At 44.9% G+C, this 21,074-nt stretch overlaps 1 protein-coding gene across 1 annotated transcript in view; it reads left to right on the forward strand.

The window, feature by feature from the left end:
- Positions 1-10,871: 10,871 nt before the first annotated feature.
- The window catches only part of ANXA2 (annexin A2), a 45,313-nt gene continuing 35,110 nt past the window's right edge, over positions 10,872-21,074 (forward strand). Inside the window, exon 1 of the mRNA XM_066276079.1 lies at positions 10,872-10,983. The gene's annotated coding sequence lies outside the window, so the exon portion shown is untranslated. The remainder of the gene's footprint in view (positions 10,984-21,074) is intronic.

The raw sequence follows: 21,074 nt of genomic DNA on the forward strand, positions 1-21,074 counted from the left end.
AATGTCGTTTTGAAACTGGTCCATGTCAGAACACATTTGTCTGTTGCATTCTTCTCCTCAGCTTCAGTCCATTGTACAGATGTTTCTGTGGTTATTCTAATTTAACCTCACTGATGAACACTTAGGTTCTTTAAACTTTAAAATACTCCAGTAAAAATCCTTATGTACATACTGTTGTGGTCACATATGACGCTCTTTTCAGGACAGCTTTTTATAGGAGCAAAATCACTGAATCAAAGGGCCTGGACAATTTAAATATTGATAGATACTACTGCATTGCCTTCCTGCCAATAGCATAGGAGAATTCCCAACTCACCCATTCCCAACCACACTGGATACTATCAACCTTTTAATTTTTGTCAGGAGAGTGTAAGTAGGAATGAGGGCAAGGTCATGCATTTCTGGAGAGAAGTCCAATAGTAACAGGTACTGGGTAAGACAATGTCAGCCCAATAGGAAACAAGCAAATGCCTCTCCTTAAGGAGCTCCTGCCGAGTTGCAGAGACCAATAAATAAAATATAGCAATGTGCTGTGACCCCTGAGAGAGGAGAGGTAAATTAAAAATGTATAGAAACAGATTAGAGTCAAGTCCGCCTGAAGGGCTTGGAAAGGCTTTCCTTCACAAGAAAATAAATTTGCTCTAAGGCTTGAAGGCTGAGGCCAAGTTCACTACTGAGGAAAATGGGAAAGGCATTCTAGTCAGGTTAACAATGTGTAGAAAGCACGGAGGTGTGAATGTGCTTGGCAGTGGTGCATGGTGGGAGTGAAGGGGAAGGATGTGGGAACTGAGGCTACCAGGTAGGTCAGATGCCACTGAGAGGATTTCAAGGTAGGGGTTACATAATCAGAACTGTTTCATAGAAAGATAATTCTGGATGCCTTGTAGAGCACAAATTGAGACCTTAAAAGTATTTGTTACAGTCCCTGGCTAGTGGCTCAGTGGATAGAACATCAGCCCAGCATATAGACATGCCAAGTTTGATTCCCAGTCAGGGCACACAGGAGAAGTGACCATCTGCTTCTCTACCCCCCACCTCCACCCTGCCATTCTCTCCCTCCTTCTCTCCCATAGCCAGTGGCTCAATTGCCTTGAGCATAGCCCAGGCACTGAAGATAGCTTCATTGGAGAGCATCAGCCTCAGGTGCTAAAAATAGCTTGGTTCTCCAGCATCAGCCCCAGATGGGATTGCCAGGTGGATACAAGTCGAGGTGCATATGGGAGTCTGCCTATTTCCCCTCCTTTTACCTAAAAAAGAAAAAAAAATTGTTACAGCTGGGAAAGAGAGGTTGGAGTCACAACACTTTTTTCTCTGAAAATAGAAATTGTGGTTTGTCCACAGCAATGGTACTTTGTATGATTTGGGTCAAAACACCTTAATTCAGCAGTAGTTTATCAAAATCTTACTATGAGTTCCACAGGGCTAGAGGCTGAAAAGGCCCCAAACGTTAATGAAATAACCACTCTTTCTTCAGCACCTACCAAGCACTCTTTATACATTATCTAATCTTTATGATGGTCCTTTAGTATCACAAATGAGAAAACTGAGGTTTTCAAAGTTTCACCTGGCTAGGATGAACCAGAAACAGAATGAGAACCTGGGGCTGGTTCAGTCCAAAGCTCCATATGCATTCACTCACGCAATCTTTCTGAATCTCCCTTCCTTCTGTCTCTCGCTCCCTCCCTCCCTCCTTTCCTCCTTCCTTCTTCTGTAATTTTTATCTGTAGCCAACTTATATGAGTTATACGTGTGAATAGTTCTAAAAGACGCATATTTACACAAGAATTCCTTAGAGTTGAATATAATTTAGAGTTTGTTAGTAACAGAGATTGGAAATGAGTGATTTAAATAAGGTAGAAATGTATTTTTCTGTCAATGAAATCCGGAGGAGCCTGGCCTGTGGTAGTGCAGCAAATGAAGCGTTGCCCTGGAATGCTGAGGTCACTGGTTCGATACCCCAGGCTTGCCGCTGGGTCAAGGCACAGAGGAGGAGAAACTGCTGCAGATTGATACTTTCTGCTCCTCCCATGCATTCCACCTCCTCTCTCTCTTTAAAAGAAAGAAAAATCAATCAATCAGTCAGTCAATCAGGAGAAAAACAGTCCAGGATAGAATTGATTGTTTCACACTCATCAGGGAAACGGTCTCCTCTTAACTGTTTTTCTTGTGTTTTATTGTCATCCTCCAGTTTTTTGTCTTCCATCCTTTGTGCCTAGTTTCCACCTTCCAGTTTCCTCAAGGTCTGCTCTCCAAAGAAATGGAGGAGCTCCAGCCATCCCATCAAGTATTAGGCAAATGAAGTAGGAGAAAAAGGGGGTTTCCAGGGGGAGGGTACCATGTCAGCTGTTTTCTCTTTCAAGTAGTTTTATAGATGCCCCACACCTCAAAAATTTCATTAGCTTCTTCTTGGCCAGAATTTAGTTAAATGGACACATCTAATTCCAAAAGAAGCTGAAAACTGATCTTTTATCTGAGTACATTGCTGCCCACTTTTTAAAAAAACTATTGGTAAGAGGGAATAAACCGAATTTATATTCAGTGGAAAATTGATACTTTCTATCATAACTTACACTCTCTCTTTCTCTCCCAGATAGCAGTTACTTACCTTGATCCACAATACTCACAATTTCTGCTCTCCGGAGCTAAACATTTTTTTTAAGTGAGAGGAGGGGAGATAGTGAGACAGACTCCCACATACGCCCTGACTGGAATCCACCTGGCAACCTTGTCTTGGGCCAGTGCTCAAGCACTGAGCTGTTTTTAATGCCTGAGGCTGATGCCCTCCAAGGGAACTATCCTCAGCACCCAGGGCCATGCTCACACCAATCAAGCCACTGGCTGCAGGAAGGGAAGAGGTAGAGAAGGGAGAGAGGGAGGGTGAGAGGGAGGAAAGAGAAACAGATGGTTGCTTATCATGTGTGCCCTGACCAGGAATCAAACCCAGGACTTCCATACACTGGACCGACACTCTATCCACTGGGCCCCTGGCCAGGGCCTAAACATTTTCAGTACTTGTAACTAGCTATTCCTAATGGAGGTTCACCAATATATTTCTAAATAAATTGCCAGTGTTTTCTAATTTTTCAGTTTTAAATATTATCTATTGTCTACTATGAAAAAAATCTTGTACTCTTTATATGCGTACATGCACATAATCTCAAAATGGTTCATTTTTTTCTAAATATTGTTTACTGAATTATGATTATAGAAACATAACCTGAGCCTTTTAATGTACTGTTTATTTTACCTTTCATAGTAACTATTTCAGTTTTATATTGCTGCATACCTAACCACCTCCAAGTCTAGCTTCTCCTAACAACAATAAGAATTTGGTTTGGTCACTAGTGTGCAGTTTGGAGCTCAGTGGGGAAGTCTTTTCTCTGCTCCAGGCAGCTTCAGCAGGGGAGGCTCAACAGGAGCGTGGATGGTCCACTTCTTTTTTAATATATTTTTGTAGAGAAAGAGGAAGGGAGAGAGAGAAAAACATTGATTTGTTATAATAATGCAGTGAATGCATTATTTATGCATTCACTGATTCTTGTATGTGCCCTAACCAGGAATTAAACCTGCAGCCTTGGTATACCGGTGGATGGTCCACTTTCAAAGTGGCTGACGTGGCTGGCAAGTTGGTACTGGCTGTCAGCTGAGAACCTTGGTTCTTCTCCACAGACTGATTGGACTTCTTCATGACATCATGCCTGACTTCTAAGGTATGTGTTCCAAGTAATTGAGAAATGTATTCATGGTTTAACCTCAGAAGTGATAACATCACTTCTGCTGTATTCTGCTGATCAAATAATTAAAAGTGGGTCCTGAAGTTCAAGGGGAGTGGGCATGTAGTCCCCCTTTTGATGGGAAAGTGACCAAGTTCTAGAGGAGCATATGGGATGGGAAATATTACTGTGCTCATCTTTGGAGACTATGATACGTTGTGTCTTAGTCTGTTTGGGCTGCTACAACAAACTACCATGGCATGGCTAATAAGCAATAAATTTATCTCTCACTGTTATGGAGAATAGGAAGTCCAAGCACAAGGACTGGTGAGGACCCACTTGCTGGTTTCTAGACAACCGTTTTCTCCCTGTAAACTTCCATGGGGGCGGGGTGAGGGCATGCTCTGAGCCTCTTTTCTAAGGGTACTAATCCCATAGGAGGACTCTGCTCTCATAGCCTGATCACCTCCCAAAGACCCCACATGGAAGACTGAGTTTCAATGTCTGGGTTCAAGACTGGGTTCAATGGAAGGACATACACATTCAATTTACAGTACATTGCAATAATTTCTTGTTTTCCTCAAGCTTTTCATTTGATAGTTTTTGTTGTTGTTGCTGTTGTTTTTGTCACTCTTACTAATTCATTCCCCAATCATCCAATAAAGCTGTTAGTTTCTTCTCAGTGCCTTCAGACACACTGGGCATTTGCTTCCTCCCACTCTTCTTTTAGGTGTTCTTGTTAGAGCCTCAGTCCTCTTCTCAAGTCTAGACTGTTCACTATGTGTACTGCCTGAACAACTATGGTTCCAAATTCTCTCCTCCCCATCATTCTAGGAACCTAGTCACTTATTTTTGCATTAAATCCCATTTTCAGGGATACAGTGCTTCTTAATTTTGCTTTATTCCCTTGTTTTGTTGGAGCCCATAGAGCAGAAGGCTCCATGAAAGAGAGTGGATTGGAATGAATGGTGGCCCCCAAACATATGTCCACATCCTATGCCTCGGAATCTGTGACTAGTTCCTTATTTGGGTAAAGGGTCTTTGCACATGTAATTAAGTTATGGATCTTAAGATGGGATCATCCTCGATTATCTAGTTTGGTCCTACATCCAATAGTAAGTGTTCTTACAAGAGATAGAAACCTAGAAAAAGGTCAGGTGAAGGTGGAGGCAGAGACTGGAGTGATGTGGCCACAAAAAATGTTGGTAGCCAGGAGAAGCTGAAAGAGACAAAGAATAATTCTCCCTTAGAGCGTCCAAAGGGAGTGAGGCCCTGTTGGCCCTTTGCTCAAGCCAGCGACCCTGGGCTCAAGCCAGTTACCTTGATTCAGACTTCAGACCTCAAGAACTGTGAAAGAATACATTTCTGCTGTTTTTAAGCCACCAGGTTTCTGGTGATTTGTTATAGCAGCCTCAGAAAATGAATACTTGGTACACAGGCATAAACAGCATTTTTGAAACATGTTTATTATGTATGCATCCTTGATTTGTAGTTTGGCAGGGGATGGAATCTAGTTGCAAAGTAATGATTCTTTATCTTTTTTGATACATGTATAAGTTGGATTCTTCTGTAAATAAGAGCTTTCCTTACCCCATCTTTTTGTATATCTTTTTACTATCAGTTTAGACTAGTCAGTATGACACACTCAATTTCTATTCTTATCCAATATGATGCTCAAATTATTCCAAATTTTAACCAGTGCGAGCCCCTTACAATTGGCTTTTGTGTCTTTTCGACATGTTCCCATCAGTTGTTTAGCACAAAGTTTACCATGTATTTTTCTCTGCCCAATCTCTGAATCTAGCCTTTCTCCAGAGAACTGATTAATTTACTGAGGAATAGGATTTAGAAACTCGGATCTGAAAATTGAGGGTAATGCCATTTCTATTTCTTACCCTTCATATATGACCTTTCTTCCCATCTCTCTGGAATCTTTTAGAAACTTCTCCCTGCCCCTAGGACCTGGTGTTCTAAAATTTCACAATCATGTGCCTTGGCTTGGTTTGCATTCCATTTATTGTGGCTTTTTCCATCTAAAATCTCATGGCCTTCAGTTCTAGAAAATTGTCTTCAATTATTTCTTGATGGTTTTCTTCCCTCCATTTTGCCTAGTGTTTTTTTCTACAAGTCATATTATTTGGATGTTAGATTTTCCATATATATCAATATATGTTTTTTAGAGACAGAGAGACAGGCAGGGAGAGATATGAGAAGCATCAACTTGTAGTTGCGTCACTTTAGTTGTTCACTGATTGATTCTCATACGTGCTTTGACCGGGGGCAGGAGCTCAAGCTGAGCCAGTGGCCCTTTGCTCAAGCTAGTGACCTTGGGCTCAAGCCAGCTACCTTGGGCTTCAAGCCAGTGACCTTTGGGCTCAAGCCAGTGACCATGGTGTCGCGTCCATGGTCCCATGCTTAATCCAGCAACCCCACACTCAAACTGGTGAGCCTGCGCTCAAGCCAGATGTGCCCATGTTCAAGCCAGAGACCTCGGGGTTTCAAATCGGGGACCTCAGCGTCCCAGGTTGATGCCCTATCCACTGTGCCACCATGGGTCAGGCCAGATAGAATTTTTTTTGTTCTTCTGGCCACATCTTCAAATACGACACATTGTTGTATACTGATTGACTGTAACAAAGCTCAGGAAAATAGCCACTTGATGGTTAGTGAGAGCCTAAACCACATAAGGCAGAAAGCTTTGGGACAGCCTGTGTCTCACGGAAGTCATGGTGATATGGGAGAACTGTGGTGTAATGGGAAAAGCAGTGTATTGAAAGGCAGAACATATTCCAGCCTCAGCTCTTCCACTTGCTAGCTGAAGTATTGTGATAGATTGTCCTCAAAGGTGGTTGCCAACAACTTTCCACCCATGCGAACATGTCACTCCCTTTATGAAGAGGTGGAATCTCTCTCCCCTTCCCTTGAATCTTTGACCGATAAAATGCAGTGGAAGTGACACTGTTCCAGTTCTGTGTCTGGCAGCTTCCACTTTCACTCTTGAAAAGCAGCATCTACCCTGCTGGAGAGAGGCTCTTTTGCGTCTTCCAGCCTCATCTGGGTCTTCCTAGCCAGTGTGAAATAGACCAGAGGAGAGCTGACCCAGTGAACGCTGCCCTTCTCTGAATCATGAGCAAATCAGTGATGGTTGTTTTAAGCCTCTAAGATTTGCAACAGGTTTGTTTCTAGAAATAGGTAACTGACAGAGTAATTAGTACGTGGAGTGTTGCTTTAATTAAAACCTATATAGCCCTGGCCAGATAGCTCAGTTGGTTAGAGCATCGTCCTGAAGAGCAGAGGTTGCCAGTTTGATCCCTGGTCAGGGCACATACAAGAACAGATCAATGTTCCTGTCTCTCTCTCTCTCCTTTCCTCTCTCTAAAATCAGTAAAATAAACATTAAAAAAAAAAACACCCTAAAATATGCAACACTGACTTTCCTGCCAGGCAGTTGTAACAGAGAGAAGACTGTTGGTGGAGGTTGGAAAAGCGATGAGGAAATTGCTATGGGAGGTTGGGAAAAGTCAACATAGGTCATGTATTGGCAGAGTGTTTAACAGTACTGTTGCTTGTGGTAACATGAATGATAGAAAATATGCTTGGTGAACTCCTAGCTAAGGGGATTTTCGGACAGAATGTTGAAATGCCAATGGTCTCCCTTTAGCTGCTTATGACAAAATACAACAAAGAAGAAAAAAAATGCACCAAAGAAAGATCTGCTTGGTTTTCAAACAGAATTCTAGCCAGTGGAAGATTTACAAAGTAAGTTATGACTTCAGGGTAAAGATCAAATCATGTATGGCTACAAAAATATTTTTTAAACATTTTTAAGATTCCAGAAATATTGAATGTGTTACTTTGAAGATGATCTCAGGGCTTCCAGGAATCGTGTGCTCAGGGCTTCTAGGAATCATACGTGCCTTTTTCAACAGTAGCCTAATACTGTACATACAAAGTTGAGAGAGAGGTCTATTTTCAGAAAGAATAATGAGTGTGAATATGAGAGGATGAAGTAAACCTCAATAAGATTTCCAGAGAATCCATGCCTTTTGAGAGAATTGAATTGGGTATGAATTTTGGAGCATAAAGTAAACTTTAATAAGATTGATAGAAAATTCACACAGTTTTAAAGAGAATTGTATTAATGAAGGAATTGCCATCTTGGACACAGAAACAGTTCGAATTTTAAACAAGGTTTCTGCGTCTTTGAGTTTATAGTGGCATGAAGCGGAGAGCTACTCAGTTATAAATGTGGGCCAGTCATTAGAAAAAGGAAAGACTATCTCAGACAGTGGAGCCAAGAGTCCAGAATGCAAAGTCAAAAACTGATCAGACGACGAATTAAAGCGAGGATCAGCAAATGGTAGCCCAGGAAGCCAATTCAGCCTGTTGGCTGTTTTGTATAGCCTACAAACTAAGAGCATTGGCAGCTTTTGCTTCTGGAAATCCGGCTGCCTTTACTACCCTGGTGCCTGGTGTAGAGAGGCCAAGGAAGAGGAAGATCCAGCCAGCTTGCAGACATTCTAACAACCCCAGCACTAAGTTTTGGTGGTCATATATTATGTTGCAGCAAGTAACTTGGGTGCATTATTTAATCTCTGGTCAGGGCAGGAGACTTTATTTGGGCTCTAGTTTCTTTATCTGTAAAAAAGTAGAATTGGCCAAATTAATCTTTTGTGTGTGTGTGTGTGTGTGTGTGTGTGTGTGTGTGTGTGTGTGACAGAGAGGAACAGACAGACAGGAAAGGAGAGAGATGAGAAACATCAATTTTTCGTTGCAGCTCCTTAGTTGTTCATTGATTGCTTTATCATATGTGCCTTGACTGGGAGTGGGGGTGGGGGGGTGCTGCAGCAAAGCTAGTAACCCCTTGCTCAAGCCAGCGAGCTTGGGCTTCAAGTCAGCAACCATGGGGTCATGTCTCCCATCCCACACTCAAGCCACATGAGCCTGCACTGAAGCCAGATGAGACCGCGTTCAAGCCAGGGACCTTGAGATTTTGAACCTGGGTCCACCGCATCCCAGTCTGATGCTCTATCCACTGTATCACCACCTGGTCAGTTGGCAAATTGATCTCTTAAGGCCTCTTTCTGCTCTGACATTCTATTACTGGGTGAATAATTCTATTGTTCTATAATTTTTAATGAACGCTTATTGTTGATAGCAAGGCAGTATTAGAAGCGTTGAAGTATAGTTGATTAAATGTGAACAAAACAAATCTGAAGCCTTAGAGGACAATATGTACTCATAATAGCAGACATAATCTGAGGTCTCCCGGGCCATGGGGGTTAAAGAAAGAGAATCTTGCCTGACCTGTGGTGGCGCAGTGGATAAAGCGTTGACCTGGAACGCTGAGGTTGCCGGTTCAAAACCCTGGGCTTGCCTGGTCAAGGCACATATGGGAGTTGATGCTTCCTGCTCCTTCTTCCCCCTTTTCTCTCTCTCTCTCTCTCTCTCTCTCTCTCTCTCTCTCTCTCTCACTCTCTCTCCTCTCTAAAAATTAATAAAATAAAAATAAAAAAATATATATATAAAAAAAAGAAAGAAAGAGAATCTTCGCACTAAGTACTTTAGAAGTTCTTTTATACTAGCGGAACTGGCCTCACATGCCTCAGATATTTCTAAACCATGACTTCTAATTGCCTCAGTTTTATAACATTAGTTGGAGTTCTGTAGTAGGAGGCAAAGTCTGGCTGTAGCATAAATTCATTTGGATTTGCTGGGTGCCTAATATAAGCAAAAACAATTTTAGTATACTTGGTGGCTTTTATGTATTGTATATGATTTGATTTAAATCTCATCTTCTGTAGAGGGTCTATCTCAGCACAATTAGCAGTAAGAGGTTGTGGCCTCTGCCTGCTGGAGTGGAGAAAGATGGCAGAGTCCTGTCCAACCATGACTGTCCCAAAATGTTCACGGGAGGCAGATAAACACAGTTTTGGCCTAAATTGAAGAGCTATAAGTATAACTGAGCAGAAATTGTATCAAAGGACTTGCTTTATTTTCTATTTGTCCTTCTGATAGGGCCTATCATATATCGTTCCAAGTGAAAGAACCGGTAACAGCGAGCTCTGGGCTGAGTGTCCTGAGACCCGCTTTGTGTCCTAGACTTGGCAGCTAAGTGGCATGGCAAGGGATATCTTTTGGCCTTGCTATCATTTTTTGATTCCCGGGAGTGAAATGATGCTCAACTGTAAAGTAAAAATAAACGTTAACATAGACGGGAGGTTAAAACAGAAGCATTAAGACCAGGAGAAAGAGCTATATGAAGTGTGAAAGGAGGTAATTCAAAGGCACAGTGAGAGCTCTTTGGGATTCTTAGCAAAACATTCCTGAGAGTTTGAGGTTTTAGTCCAGTACTTGCGCAGTCACCCACGAAAACGTGTTTACTCCCTGTGCCTTGTGGAAGCAAGGCAGAAAAGAGGGAAAACCAAGCGAGGGAGCTGGCTGACCAGCTGCGAATAAACGACAGTTGTTAAAGAAGGAAGGGAGGAAGTTTCTTTGTTGGAACTCGAGGTTCAAAGCCACCGGCCCCACCCAGCTCGGGAAAGCCTGCCACCAGGTCGCACAGAGCTGCTCTACGTGGGGGTGCTGAGTCGGGGCCCCAGGGGCTCGGAGAGCAGAGCAAAGAACTCCCAGGGAAAGGGCGCCTCCCCGGGCAGGCGGGAGGGGACTGGGATCTTGGCTCCGGGCTTCTGCCCACCTCCTCCCCAATCCTGCCTCCGGCCTCCCTGCACGCTCGTGCTCGTGCTCGGAGTCTGGGCAGGGCAGGAGCCGGAGGATGGCCCTCCTCGCGCTCCTCCCGGGAACTGCTGGCCAGAGGTTAAACTAACATGTTAGCAGACAGTAATGGGGAGCTGGATGCTACATTCCTTTTGAAAATAAAAAAATAATAATAATGACTTAACCAAGCTCAGAGTCTAATAAAGTCTTGTTAATTTATTAAATTAAACCAGGGCTGAGAACACCACGTGGCGTTCAAGAAGTAAAATGAAAAAGAAATGAGGGCCAAGGGCCGTGGCCGTGGGTGTGGGGGCCGCTCAGGGAAATGTTCCAGGGCGAGGCTGGCCCTCCTGGCGGGCGGGTTGGGGAGGGTGAGTCACCCTGACCGGGGTGGAAGCGGACCCGGGAAGGGGGAGGCGGGCTGGGGCGGGGCAGGCGGGCGGGGCGGGCCTCCCCTGCACAGTGAGGATGTGGCGGCTATAAAAGCCCCACCCAGGCCTGCCGGCTGCGCTCACCATCTGGGGACGCTCACTACTCTGTGCACCCGGCCCAGGTAAGCGGGACGCGCCCTGCCCGCCCGCTATGGCCCGGGGCCGCCTGCTAGCGGGCGCGGAGAAATGGAGGAGACGGCCTCGTAAAGCTCGGGTGATGGGAAGCCATCTGGCGGAGGGGCTGGGAGACCGTCCGCACTGGGGTTCAGCTGGGAGGGGGCGCAGTGGCAAGGTGCGGTTGTGCCCCGGCGGTCGCTTGTGTTGTCCCGACCTGGCGTTGGGGGTGCAGGGCGGGGGGACCTGTGGTGCATGCCCTCTAGAGCGCTCTTAGGAAGCCTGGTGAGGCGGTGCAGGGGAGGGTTGCGGAGGGGCGGCCCGCATTCCAGACGAGGGCAAGGTGGGGGCCCAGGGTGTGGCTGCCTGCGGAGGAGCCGCGAGTCCCAAGCAGAGCAGTCATCCGGAGCATTTACCTCCACGTTTAACAAAAGCTTTCCAGCCATCTAGAAAGGAATTCCCATCTGTTCCAAGTTACTTTACTGAAGCAAATGCGCATTTGTGGAACTCAAACCGAGCAGCTGGAGGGAAGCAGTGGGAGAAGGATGAGGGGGTGGGAGTTTTTAGTATCAACCCCCTCCCCAGTGGAACAAAACAGTCTCCTTTGTCAGGATTATCTTGTAAGAGAGCAACTTCTGATTTCCCTGGATCTGGAGAGTTTCCCACTTGTTCGACCACTTTTGCATCAGGAAGGAAGTGTCCCTGGGGTTCTGTGGGCAGGGTTGTCACTATAATGCGACAGTGAGTCAGGAACTGAGGGTACAGAAAAGGGTGTGGCCACTGGGCTTCTTGCAGCTCTGGAGTGGGTCCCAGCGCCCAGGGTGGGAAGGCTGGATTCCATCAGCAGGCTACTGAGAAGGTAGGAGGTGAACGTCAATTTCCTTACCTATGAAAGTGGTTTGAGGGTGCCCATTTTTACCTCCATTCACACAAAGTTATTGTCAAAATTTTGAAAACATGTTCATTCAAAACTGAATATGTAAAGCATATTGAAAACATTAAGTGCCATACAATAGTAGAGTGTCATTTTTTTGTTAAGATTTACCATTTTAAAGCTATGCGTATTAGGAATTTGTGTGCACATTGCATCTTTACCATCAACCGTAAGTTCTGGAGTATAGGGATCTGGGCCCCTGAGTCTGGGCTCAGACGGATTCTGTTCAAAAGTGTGTGCTACTGTGCCTGTCTGGACCTTGGTTTGAAACAAAATCACTTTCCCACTGAGACAATGTTATAGGAGGGGCTTAGGGTCCCAGGCTAACCCTGAAACCCCTAGGTAACTGATTTCTAAGGGTTGATAGTACCTGCCTAATTTGGGGGGTAAGGGGGGTGGGGGGCTAAAGTCTTTAGCAAATCAGAGGAGTTGTGTTATTAAAAAAAGAACAACAAGAAAACCTTGTTACCTGAACAGATCTGTAATTTATAGAATTTGAGTCTATGGAAGTCATATAATATTCAGGCAATGTGAAGAAAGATTTTTTTTTAATTAAAATATTTTTTGTCTATTGATTGGTTTTAGCAAGAGAGAGACAGACATTGATTTGTTGTTCCACTTATTTATGCATTCCTTGGTTGATTCTTGCGTGTGCCCTAACTGGGGATTGAACCCTCAACCTTGGCATGTCGGGATGACTCTCTAACCAACCCGGCTAGGGCATGAAGAAAGATTTTAGATGAAGCCAGGTTCACACATACGATCTTGAAGAGGTGTCCTCTGTGGCCATTGGTGTTACGACATTCCCACTTAACACTTTCCACTCTTGTCCTAAGTGTCTGTTCTCTAAAAGCTTCACGGGTTTCTCTAAAAGTATCCATTGCATCTGCAGTGAAAGGGTGTGACCATCACTGTGCATTTTTTTCAGTTGGGGGTTTATGATTTGGAGACCGCTTGGATTTTGTAATTTCCTGCAATGCCAAGTTGCCCTGCCTGAAGTAAATGCCCAGGAGAGATTGCTGACTCAATGGCTTTGACCATAAGTTTGGTCTTGGATTGGCGTCTCAATAGTGAACATCCTGTGTTTGAGCTATTTAAGTACTATATTGATTGACATTTGGCCAGCAGTCCTGGCCATTAGGTTCCTGACTAATTTCTGATATAAGTAGTTTTTCTGGCAAGGTTGATATCTTTCTATAATTGTTCTTGATTTGGAGATCTCTAGGCTCTTCCTGCACCACTGGGTCTAGACTCCCAGTAACACACTGTCATGGGCCTTTGTTCTCGCTCCTTGCTTGGGTGGGGCTAGGGGCCTGCTGAGACATTTTTCATTAGCTGAGGCTCTGGATTGCTTTAAACATCTATTCATTCCACAATATTTATTAAGCACCTACTATGGTATACCCACAGTTGTAGGCACTGGATAAATAGCAGTAAACAGAACAGACAGTAAGTAAATTGTACAGGCAGTAATCAGATTTTGAACGTTACATTTCCCCAAATCTATGTCAGTTTCCAAGCTTGACTGGGACTCCTGTCCCCTTTAGTCCAGCTGTTCCACAGATCTAAGCATCGTATTGAACCTTGTTTAAAATTACTGTGATTCAACCTGTCTGGATTTGATTGTGAGAATTAGATATAAATGGAATGCTGAAATGCCCCCCCCTTTGACATGGGAATTACCCCTCTCGTGTTCCCTGGTGCCACACCCTATTCTAGTTTTAGGCTAACTAAGAGGAAATTCCAGTCCTTAAAAAAAAAATTCTTTCCGCCCATTCACTGTCTGGTATATTTTTCCTTCTCCTATTGCCAAAGGCAGTTTCCATCTGCCTTGTTGGGGAGCAGCTCAGCAGGAGGGGTATGGAGATACCCAGGCTTGTTCTGAGTGGTTCCCCAGGGATTGTTTCCAAATCTCTGTTTTAGGGTACACCTTGAAGCTTTTAAATCATCTGAGCTCAATCTTGTCAGAGAAAAGTCCATAGCACCCACGTAGTCTAATCCCAGGCTTGGTAAGGGAAATTCTGATTTACAGGAGTGGCTGTGACTGGATTCCTTGCCCTTTGACTCCCTGCCACACCCCGTCCGCAGGCTCACAGCTCAGAGGAAATCAGAGTCCTAAGGCTGCTCTTTAAATCCTTCCTCCTTTCCACCTCCTTTTTTTCCTTTCCTGCCATAGGACTTGTAGGTGACATTTCCATGTTGATCAGTGGACTAGGAGCCAAGTGGCCTTTACAGGACCAAGGTGGGCTGCATAGCATGTGGAGAAAGAATTTGCCTTGAAGTAGTCTGCTTTGCAAAGATTTGCGCAGAAGTTGGGAATTGGAGCCTCCAGCTCTGAGTGTGTGGAACTAGAACTCCATTAGAGATGTTCAGACTGAAGGAGGGAAAGAAAATTGAGGAAGGAGAGTGCATTGGAAAAGGAGAAGAAAAAAACACAGAGTGTATAAATCCTTCAGAAGCGTGATTGAAAACCTGGTGTGTGTAGGCACTGTGCTCAGACCCATGAGGAAACAGGAGTAAGTCAGAAACCTGTGGGCAGGTAGATGGGAGACCTGCTTACACTCGACTGAAATTTCAGACACACCAAGGGCCAGAGGAACACAGAGCAGGGAGAGGTACAGGAGAAAAGGTAACAGTATTTTTTGTGTCCTGAGATCTCATGAGGATGTTAGCTGATCATGATTGACATTTCACAGTGGAAGGAACTTGGAGACCCCAGGCCAGGAGGTAGCAGGACAGTGCTAAGTGTGTTTGGAGAACAGTTACCTGTCCAGTCCAACTTTGGTGCTGGTGTGCTTGTGTGTGAGTGTGTGTGGGTGCATGCGTACATGTGTGTTTGAGGGATATTTAATTTTTATTTATTCATTTTAGAGGAGAGAGAGAGAGATTGAGAGAGAGAGAAAGAGAGAAGGGGGGAGGAGCAGGAAGCTTCAACTCCCATATGTGCCTTGACCGGGCAAACCCAGGGTTTTGAACTGGCAACCTCAGCATTCCAGGTCAATGCTTTATCCACTGCACCACCACAGGTCAGGCGGGATATTTATGAATCAGTAGGTCAACTCCAGCATGTGGAAGATCTTGAATGCTGAGTTTAGATATTCTTTTTTTTTTTTTTTCTGTTGGCAGCAGGGCTACATTGGAAATACAATATGCAGGCCATAAAACACCTGAAATTGAGTTGTAGATTTCTCAACTCTTGAGAGTGCTTCCGGCCAACTGACATCATTCTTCCTGCTGGTCTCTTTCCTCCTACTCCATCGCGGTATCAGGAGACCAGTACAGAGAGGCTCTGAGAGCAAGAGGCTGAGTGCAGCCTGCCTGTAGGTAGCGGACAGATACTGCTTGAGATCAGGCAACAGAAGGAATAAGCCAGAGCAAGTGCTCTTGTGTCCGTCCTGCTCAGTAGGATCAAGGCCACTGGGCAACATTCCAGGATTTCTGAAGAATGACTTGGCCCTGTGACTCAGGCATTAATTAGGACCGTAAAACCAAGGAGAAAAGCCTGTGCTTTCGGGAAGGTTCTATTAAATACAAATTGGGGGGGGGGAAGAGAGTGGAGTACAGTGGGAACTCCCTGCCCACCCCCACTTACACGTTCCTTTGCCTCCCCTTCGGTTTAAAATGGCCATCTAGCCTGACCTGTGGTGGCACAGTGGATAAAGCGTCGACCTGGAAATGCTGAGGTCGCCGGTTCGAAACCTTGGGCTTACCTGGTCAAGGCACATATGGGAGTTGATGCTTCCAGCTCCTCCCCCCTGTCTCTCTCTCCTCTCTCTCCTCTCTAAAATGAATAAATAAAAATAAATTTAAAATGGCCATCTAGTCCTTTAGACCCAGCATTTTGCACAGTAAGGGCTTTTTTTTGGTGGGAAACCCCCATCTCCCCACCCCCCTCCCCCCACCCCCCTCCATTTTTTTGGCTTGAAAATCCTCTTTTGTGTCATCCCGTCCCTGATTGATTCAGCATGGTTGCTAAGGCTGTGTTTTGTGGTGATGCATCAACACCACCGTGAAACTAGAAAGTGGGTGTGTCGGTGAAACTGTTGGATTGCAGTCAGATTCCGCTCTGCACACCAGCCCTGCTGCAGCACGTTTTTGTTTGTTTGTTCGTGTGAATTAATGTTTCGTCTTTCTGGAGCTGGTTCTTAATTCAGTTCAGTAGAATCTGTTTTTACTATTTCAGGTGTTGACTTTTAGGTTTCCTTGTTTTTGTTTGTGTCAACCTGTTTGCAAACTTTTGTTTTACTTTTGTGAGGAGAAGTTAAGCTCTTTCACTTGTACTATTTTTGTTCTAACTATGTATTTGCAGTGAAACAATAATGTACAAAACAATCTATAGAGTTTTTTTGGGTTTTTTTTTTAAGAACAGACCCTTAAATTATCTTTAAGATAGTCCTGATGCTAACTGTAAATTACTGGTTTTTCAACAGTTTTTCACTAATGTCTAGCTTTTCACTTGAGTGAGAGTTTTTTCAGTCAGGCAGTTCACACCCTCATTTATTAATAATTTCACGGGCACAGGAAACTGTCCTGTTTCCTGGGAGAGGGTGGAGCTGCGTGAGTCTTCTCCCACCTCAGTGGTGAACTATTTCAAACCAGTTTGAAGTGGGTGTGGCTCGTTCAGCTTCTTAAAGCAAAAACTTTCCCTGATAAAGGATGTTAATAATCTTGTCTACTAACCCAGCCCTTCTCTGGGAATGGAAGGTACTGGTGTGTAGAGGTACTCATCAACAGATTGCTGACTTTTTTTTTTTCCTTTCTGCAAGTCAGAACCAGTTGGAGATCTGGGTGAGGTTGGCGTGTTGGAAAGAGCGATGCAGACGGCCACGTTCATGTTCTGTAGAGCAGTCTGCCAGAAAGGGTGCGCTTGTTCTGCGCTCAGTGCGCTGATGAACTTTCTACTGTGCTGGGGGGTCAGTGGGAATGGAGTTACCTCATTGGCACATAGATTTTATTTTATTCTCATTTGAAACAATAGGTGCACTAAAGCCGAGTTGTTTTCAGTGAGAAAGCTCAGCCTCCAGAGCAAATGTTGTGAACTGATTCTGTGAGTATTGGGAACAAATCATTTTTGGCTTCTGGACTTCATTGTTTCCAAGCTTAAATTTGCACCATTCAGAAATTAATGTTTTAGACCCCCCGGGCTCCAGGAGGCACCACAGTAGACACGGCTCGGCTCGTTGTAAGCCTGTCCTCTTGTTCTCCGAACCCCCAGGGGCGTTCTCCATACCACCTCCCCAGGTCTCCCCGTGCTTCTCCGGCTGGAGTCTTCAGGGTGATTGCTCTTCTCCACTAGTCCGTACTGTACCCTTCAAGCTCTTAGCTGACCTCCTATTGTTTTTATCTGTCTCTCTTTTTTCTTTTCCTTCCTTTTTATTAAGTGGGGGGCAAGGAGGCAGAGACAGACTCCCGCATGTGCCCTGACTGGGATATCCACCCCAGCTGGGCTGCAGCTCCACTGCTCAGCAACAGAGTTATTTTAGCACCCGAGGCCCAGGCCATGGAGCTATCCTCAGCACCCAGGGCCAACTTTTGCTCAAACTACTTGAGCCATAGCTATAGGAGGAGGAGGGGGGGGGGGAGGAGGAGGAGGAGGAGGGAGAAAGAGAGAAAAAAAATGGGGGGGGGGGAGGTGAAGAAGCAGATAGACGCTTTTCCTGTGTGACCTGACAGGGAATCAAACCCACTTGCTGGGCCAGTGCTCTCCACTGAGCCAACCAGCCAAGGCCTGTTTTTATCTCACTTGGTGTCTTCATTTCTTAGAACGGAGTACCATTGTGGTGAAGTTGAAAGGTCAAAGACCCAAGAGTCAGAGGGCCCGGGATTCTGGCCTTGTCTCCCTCCTCATTAGCTGGGTGGCCTGGGCTAACCTCTCAGGTGTCTCCCTGGGGTGAGGAGGAAAGAGAGCTGAAGGCCCTGCAGGGCGGGGTTGCAGTTCTGAGTGGTCTCTCTCCGTCCTTGATGTACCATGGCCAGTGAGTGCTTGTTAGGCCTTTGTTGATACATAACATGAATGTTACCAGTGTTTGTAACCTACAGTAGCACAGCCAAGACTTTCTTTCCTTTTTTTTCTTTTAAAAAAATTTTTCCATTGATTTGAGAAAGAGAGAGAGGAAGGGAGAGAGAAGCAGCAACTTGTTTCACTTAGTTGGTCCTTTTAGTTATATGCTCATTGATTGCTTTTCATATGTGCCCTAATAGGGTGTTGAATCCTCAGCATCTGGCCTTGCAGGTCAACGCTTTATCCACTGAGCCACCTGGCCAGGGCCAAGACTTCCTTTTTCTGCTTTTTTAAGGGTAGCAGCATACTGATATAATCTCATTAATCAATTATACTGTATTAAGTTAATGTTTTAACAAACACGTGTGGGGAAGCCAACTATTTCTTCTAGATACTAACCCATCATCCCCCAAATGACTTGGCTTTGCCAGGGGACGGGGCGCAGTAAAGAAGCAGGGGCTGTCGTTGATTTCTAAAGTGGAAATAAGTTTGCCATTAAACTTGCATGAAATAGGAAATATTTATGTAGATGCAAAAGACACGCATGGAGTAATCACAAGTTTCATGGATACTACTTTGTGGTTATTGACATTTTTGCTTTTTCTGCAGAATGATTATAAATAATATAAATATAAATTGTTAATTATGCCAAATAGCAACTCATTGTTCCTAAACATTTATTTAGCACCTAGAGTGCCAAGACACTCATCTCTGTGGGGAACTGAGACTTTGGGGGAGATGAGGGGAAGCATGCTGCCTGCTGTACTGCATCTGATGTTTGGAAATACAGTGGAGATGGCAGGAACTCAGTAGGCTTTTGCTCAGCGGACGTAATGGCATCAGTAACTAACTGCTCCGGTAGGAGAAGAGGGAGAGAGCACTGTGGAATTAGGACTGCAGATGCCAAAGTAGTTGTGACTTGAGGAATGGGTTTCTATCACTAGAAGAATGGTTGAGGGTAAGGAGATGAGGGAGGAAACACAGATCAAGTGTTATGGCTTAAAGGAGTACTGTGTTTGGTGAGAAACAGGTAACAATGTGGCCCAAGTCTTCTTTTACTGGGGAGTGGATAGAGGGTGCTGAGGCGGGTTCTTATCCAGAGGGTGCTGAGGCAGTTCCCATGCCAATCTTTGAGGGCTGGACTGAGCTAGAGACTGATACTAAAGGATGGATTTATTTATTTATTTGTTTGTTTATTTATTTTATAGCAAGAGAGAGAGAAAGAAAGGGAGACAGTGGGGCGAAGGGGGAGATGAGAAGCATCAACTTGCAGTTGCTTCACTTTAGTTGTTCATTGATTGCTTCTTTTATGTCCCTTGACGGAGGTGGAAGGGGGGCTCCAGCCAATCCAGTGACCCTTTACTCAAGCCAGCAACCTTGGGTTCAAGACAGAGACCTTTGGGCTCAAGCCAGCAACCATAGGATTATGTTGATCCCGCACTCAAGCTGGGTGAGCCCATGCTAAGGCCAGCGACCTTGGGGTTTTGAACCTTGGACTCAGCATCCTAGGTTGATGCTCTGTCCACTGTGCCACCACTGATCAGACGGAATGGTGAGTTCTGAACAAGATCAAATCGAGGAATGTAATTGATAGTGGCACACAAGACTGGTTTGATGAAAGAGCAGCACAAGCCGTGCATAGTAAAATGGAAAGGAAGACTTGTGGGTCTTTTAAAAACCCGTATTTTCTTTCTCTCCTCGGTGCGTGGTGGCTGTAGGATACCAATGAGACCCTTTGGAATGATTCTTGGTTGAAACTGGGGATTTCTTAGGCAGACTCTTAACTTGTCTTATAGGGAATCTCAAACTCAGTCTTTACTGACCCAGTCACCTCCAAGCTTTTGGACTGGGGTTGGGCCACGCCACCACGGGACCCTGGAGACCAGTGGGTCAGTGGGAATAAAACCTGAGCTGCATTACAGTTGTCAGTTTTCTAGTACCTACATTTAAAAACGTAAAGGAAATAGGGTAAAATGAAACTTAAATAGTTTTTTAAAGAAAATTTAACCCAGTATACCTAACACATCATAAATATAATATACTGCTCACAAAAATTAGGGGATATTTAAAAATGAATATGAAGCTATAAAATATCCCCTAATTTTTGTGAGCAGGATATATATGATGAATGTAAAATTTTTTAAAGAGATTTTTACATTCTTACTAAGTCTTCCAAATCTGGTTTGGACTTTACACTTACAGCACATATGCAGTTGGACTGAACACTTTTCAAATACTGATAGCCACATGGGACTGGTGATGACTGGACTGGACTGTCCACTGATAGAGCAAGACTTTTTGAGAAAAAAAATAGACTTTCTTTTCTAGGGCAGTGTTACGTTTCCCAGAAGAACCAAGTGGAAAGTCAAGAGTTCAGAGTTCCCATCTATTCCCAGGCCCACAATGCATGAGCAACATCCCTGCCTGAGTGGTACATTCGTTCCAATTGACGAATTTACACTGATACATCCCTACTGGGTCAAATCCATAGTTCACATTAGGGTTCACTCTTGGTGGTCAACATTCTGTGAGTTTTGACAGAGGTATGATGATGGGTATCCACCATTATAGTATCATACCCAGTAGTTTTATGGCCCTAAAAATTCTCCTGGTTTGCTTCTTTACCCGTCCTTCCTTCCCCTCTAATCCCTGACTACCACGGATTCTTTTATTGTCTCAATCCATAGTGTTGGCTTTTCCAGAATGTCATATAGTTGGAATCATACAGTATGTAGCCTTATCAGATTGGCTTCTTTTGCTTATCAATGTGCATTTAAGGTTCCTCCATGTTTCTTTCTTTTTTTTGTATTTTTCTGAAGCTGGAAACGAGGAGAGACAGTCAGACTCCCGCATGCGCCCGACCGGGATCCACCCGGCACGCCCACCAGGGGGCGACGCTCTGCTCACCAGGGGGCGATGCTCTGCTGCGACCAGAGCCACTCTAGTGCCTGGGGCAGAGGCCAAGGAGCCATCCCCAGCGCCCGAGCCATCTTTGCTCCAATGGAGCCTCTGCTGCGGCGGGGGGGGGGGGGGGGGGGGGAGAGAAAGACAGAGAGGAAGGAGGGGGGGGGTGGAGAAGCAAATGGGCGCTTCTCCTGTGTGCCCTGGCCGGGAATCGAACCCGGGTCCCCCACACGCCAGGCCGACGCTCTGCCGCTGAGCCA

Source organism: Saccopteryx bilineata, chromosome 4 (genome assembly GCF_036850765.1).
Source record: "Saccopteryx bilineata isolate mSacBil1 chromosome 4, mSacBil1_pri_phased_curated, whole genome shotgun sequence".
Lineage (NCBI taxonomy): Eukaryota > Metazoa > Chordata > Mammalia > Chiroptera > Emballonuridae > Saccopteryx > Saccopteryx bilineata.